The sequence below is a fragment of the Coffea eugenioides genome, unplaced genomic scaffold (genome assembly GCF_003713205.1).
Source record: "Coffea eugenioides isolate CCC68of unplaced genomic scaffold, Ceug_1.0 ScVebR1_53;HRSCAF=282, whole genome shotgun sequence".
Classification (NCBI taxonomy): domain Eukaryota; kingdom Viridiplantae; phylum Streptophyta; class Magnoliopsida; order Gentianales; family Rubiaceae; genus Coffea; species Coffea eugenioides.
In genome coordinates, this window is record NW_020864387.1 from 115,969 (window position 1) to 121,372 (window position 5,404).

A 5,404-nucleotide genomic window follows, 5' to 3' on the forward strand; every position below is an offset into this window, starting at 1 on the left:
TTACACCCCATCCGATAACCGTAGTGAATTTGGTGCCATTACCGCATATTAAGGTCAAATACGGTTTGTGATCCTGTTTTGCAATTCTGGTATAGTGTCTTGCATTTTTGACCTTGTTACATTCAAAATTGGACAAAGTTTCCTTCTTCAACATTGTAGCCCCTTAAGTCCCAGATATCCCTGTAAATTTTCAGGTTAAACGGATTAGTATATCCTGAGCTATAAACGAAATACTCAGACCTGTTTTGACCGTCAAATTCTGTTACGTTTTTGGACAGTTTATGACTGGAACTTTGGCTTCACATTTGACTAGGTTACAAGCTGTTTGGGCTTGCGACCAAAACACCAAACTTATAGCCCTATATCAGAGCTTTCTAACGCCCTTGGAATTTCATGAATCGGATTTATAAAACCTGAGATATAGCCGAGCAAATAGGGCCTGCCCGTGAAAATGACCATTTTCTGGTCAGATCTGTTTTGGTCCTGACGACCAACTTCCGTTCCGAATTTGGATTACCAACCTTCATGAAAGTTGTTCCATTTGGAATGAACTATCTAACTGCCAACTTTCAGCTCTTCTGCCCATGTGTAGCATAGAAAACAGTTCGCACTCAAAACTGACCATTTGTGCATTGGCCAGATTTCGTAAGTGATTGTGTTTAGTCATTTGGGACTGAAGCCTCCAGTTTCAGTTCTGGATGTCTTCATAACAGTTGTTGTTCATCCTTTAAGCTTCGATTTGGCATCTCATACGCCTTAATCCGATATTCGTAGCTCAACATATGGGTAAACTAGAAATGAGTATCAAATCTGCCGTTTCCGTTTCCGTCCGTCATATTTACGTGCGCGCGTGTCGTTTTGCCGTTTTGCTTGTTTTGGGCATGTTAGTGGCCGTTTGTGATAAAATCTTCTATTTCAGACAGCGGTGAGCTAGGCGGAGCCGGTGGGGCCCACTACTAGCGAACGCGCGAAGCGATTTTGCTTTCGTACTACTTTTGGTATTTTGAGTAAGTATTCAGGCCAGTTTGGTGTGGTTTCTTTGCTATGTGTTTGAGATATGTGAAAAGGGTACTTAGGCGAGGGTGTACTTTATCGCACTCGACCTAAACCCTAATTTGAATGTTTAATTGTACTTGGCACATGTATATGAACCTTTTGGAACCAAAATCCTTGAGCTTGTGGCTCGGGGCGACTTTCGAGTAAAGTTTGTGAAGTTTGCAAAGTTTGTGAGTTCGTGGGCCCGATCTAAGACCTGTATGGACTATTCGAGCCGGTTAGGGCTTGGTCGAAGTCAGTCCAACTTAGTCTGAGGTCACCAAGTTTGTAGGTTCATGTTATGAACCAATTTTGTGAATCCGGTTCACCGAGAAGGTGACCAAGTTTGTGACCCGAGCTTGTGACTCAAGCTCAAGTTTGTGATTTCGTTCGCCCGGGCAAGTTTGTGAGGTGACTGGCCAGTGAGGGTGATAAGGTGTCGGTGGGTGTACAAGTGAAGTTCTACGGACCATTAAGTGTGGTCGACGGAGTGTCGGCAGGAGATCATGCATGGCATATGAATTGGCTTTGGAGCCACCTGTATCCTTATTATGTGATGTTACTTTTCTGCTTTTGCTTTACTCTTACTGTGTAACTGCTGCTACGTGAATTTATGCTTTCGCCCCTGTTTACTTACTAAGCATATAGCTTACCCCGTTCCATTTGTTTTCCTTAGCAGGGGCCGACGCGGGGACTTTTGGTTCGTATACTAGTATAGTTAGATTGGCTTGTAATAGTTGAACAGTTAGGATGTTTGTTTTTGTTTTGGTGGTTTGTATAAGGACCCTTCTTAGGGTCTACCTTTTGCTGGTTATTGTTATAGTATATTAGAGCTGTTTGGCTTGATGCTTTTGAAGATGTAAATAGACTTTTGGTGGTTGTATATATTATGAATCGTGTACTTGTGGCTTAGAAGAGTTTTATTAGCTTTAAGTTTTGAGTCCTGGCGCGAGCTAGGCAGGCGGCCCGCCGATACCCTTGGGTTCGCCCTTGGGAGAAGTGGGGTCGTCACAGTTGGTATCAGAGCGCCTAGGTTAGAGGACTTGGGCAAGTGGGACATACGCGATAGGCACTAGGCATATTTGACCATTTTAAGTTGAATGATATCTTTTAAGCTGAAATGCCGGTTGACTGACGACTTAATGTTTTGTAGGTATGTATCCGGGCGGTTCGAGTGATGCGGGACCCAGTGGTGTGGGACCGAGACCTCCGAGTAGGAGGGGCCCAGAGGATCGAGCGCTGCGTAAGCGGGCGATCCGTTATAGGCAGAGGCTGGGAGAGCCTTACACTTTGTACTCCCCTTTCGGCCAGGTGTCGTGCCGACCCTGTGCGTGCTGGTATACTTTTGGCTATCCTGACGAGGTCGTCTTGTCATTGGATGACGAGCGTTATCACCTAGACAGGACAGTCGACTCTTTGAGAGCGCAGCTGGAGGAGGCCAGAGAGGTTGGCCAGGGGCGGGCGTCACGCATTAGGCACTTGGAGCGGAGTCTCCGAGAGGAGAGGGAGAGGACGGATGCTTTGCACCGTTAGCTCCAGGACACACACCAGCACCTCTTCGCTATGAAGAGGCAGCTGAGGGACAGGGCTCGGAGTATGTCTGTTGACTGCGAGCTCTTACTAGATTTAGCCGCAGAGGCTCCGCCACGAGCCACCGGTCTGGAGATGATGGATGAGGTGGATACGTTAGGTTCTGTTGGGAACCTGGGTCCTAGGGGAGACGCATAGGGCCGCTTTTGTACTTTTGACTGTTAGGCGGGTTACTTTTGTTAGAACTAATTCGGCTAATTCTTTTGTTATTTGGCCGACTAACTAGATTTTTGGAGCCGGAGTGCTCGTGTATATTGGGTTTTGTACCGACTGGAGGTCGGTAATGTGTAAATCTTTTGGTGTGACTTTGTAAATACGTGTATATATTTGAAAAGAATTTTAAACTTATCTTTTGTGTGCCTTTTGTGCGTAAGTTTTGTGTCTCTTCTTTTGCTCATGGTCTGGATGATAAGCATACGTATTATTCCGAATTATAGACTTGTACACTAGATGGCCTCCGGTACTCGAGGTGGAGGTAGAGGGCGAGGACGAGGCCCTGAAATGGAACATGAACAAGAGCCAGACCAAGTAGCTACAGCCATCCAACGAATGGCTGACTTGATGGAGCGTATGATTGACCAACAGGCTCAGGGCCACGGGAATGCTGCTGGAAACCCTGGACATAATCCGGGACATAATCATGAGGGCGAGGACCGTGCCTTAGAACGGTTCCAAAAGTTTGCACCTCCTAAGTTCATAGGAGGACCTAATCCTGATTTAGCAGAAACCTGGATGGACCGAATGCTCGATATATTTGCCGCGCTTAGGTATTCGGAAGAGCGGCAGATATCTTTTACTGTTTTCCAGTTTGAGGGGGCCGCTCGAGCCTGGTGGAATGTGATCAGAGCTAAGTGGGAGCGGGAACAAACCCCTTGGACCTGGATCAATTTTACCCGAGAATTTAATGAGAAGTATTTGCCGCCCATCGTGCAAGAGAAACGGGAAGATGATTTCATCCGCCTGCGTCAAGGTGCATCTAGCGTGGCGGAGTACGAAACTCAGTTCACTAAACTTTCTCGCTTTGCCCCAGAGCTGGTGTTAACGGAGCAGAAACGAATCCGTCGATTCGTTCAAGGTTTAAATGTGGAAATCCAGGAATCGCTAGCAGCTGCTCAGTTGAACACGTTTAGCCAAGCGCTAGAAAAAGCACAGCGGATTGAGACTGCCAGAGGACAGGTTAAAGCCTTCCACGATCGGAAAAGGAGGCAACCTAGCTCAAATGATTCCATGGTCGGACAAAGCTCGCGAAACGAGCCACCTGCCAAGATAACGAAAGGTACGGATGGTCCACGACCTGCAGGGACCCCGAATAACTTTGTGCGGGGTCGGGTAGTGCAAGAGGGGCCGAGGAGTGTCCAGCGTGGAGGGGCAAGTACAGCCGCCAAGTCAACCTGTGGTTTCTGTGGGGGCAATCACACCGATGAAAATTGCTGGAAGAATAGTTCGGTAAGCAAATGCTTCAAATGTGGTAGCACCGAACACCTGATTGCCCGGTGCCCTAAGATGAAAAAGGAAGAATTTAAGTCACCGACTGAAGGGACCACAACTAAGCCGTCCAATGCAGGGGACAATCGACCTAAAGGGCCAGCAAGAGTGTATGCAATGGGTCAACAGGAGGCGATTGACCCTTCGGCAGGTTTTGAAGGTACGCTTTGACCAACGAATTAATTTCGAGGACGAAATTGTCCTAAGTAGGGGAGATTGTGAGGCCCCAGTTCGTTCTACGTTGAGATATTCATTATTTGGGTGGTAACGTTTGGTTTGGGAGTATTTCGAAAACCCTAAGTAGGGATTAAGATTTAAACCCTAAGTTCCGGTTAAGATTGAAAACCCGTTTTTTCTACATTTTCTTTATTAGAAAATTCCCCAGATAATTTTTATTGAGTAAATAGAGTTTTTAGATGATTTTTCTAGTATTAGTTAGTTTTTGAGAAATTAAGAACGTATATCGGATATGGGACCCACTAGTGCGAAAAGTTCGGAAAAATTCGGCCAATAAGGTTAAGTTTTGGATACTGTGTAAATTTATCGGGTGTTAAGAGATAAGTAGTGTGTGTGAAGTGATTGATGTGAGAGAGAAAAGAAAGATAAGAAGGCATTAATGGAGGTGACAAGTGTCACTTTCCTATTGGTTGGACTTTAAGAATTACTATTTACTTTCTTGACTTTTTTGACCAAAGGATTAAATATCAAAAAAATGCCCAAAATTCACCATTTTTCTCTTCCTTGTGGCCGGCTCTCTCCTTGCAAAGAAGAAGGAAATTCCACCAACTTTCAAGCTTCCATAAGCTTCAATCTTCTATAAACAAAAGCTTAGACTAGATTTCACTCCATAAAATCCTATCTTCTAGTGCTAGTAAGGGTTGTAGTGAAGTTTGTTTGAAGAGCTAAGTGTCCAACACCTCTCTACATCTCTTGTTCTTAGGTAAGTGATGTTTTACTACTTCCTTATACTTAATGATGGTTATTTTGTGCTTAATGGTGGCATAAGTGTTAGAATATATGATTTATTTCTTTATTTGAAGACTTTTGGTGAAGTTTTCCATTTTATGATGAATTTTCTGGTTTATATGATTGGATGTTTTGGACTAGTATGATGGTTGGTAATGGTTTGGCTCTAGTAGGTGTGATTGTGGTTAAATGCAACCAATTTTGGATTTGGAATGAAATGTGAAAAGTTAGGGTTCATGAACCCCTATTCTGTCCGAAATTTGAGGTCATAGATAGAGGCCGAATTGGACTTTGATCAAAACATGAAAGTTGTAGGTATTCATGAGTT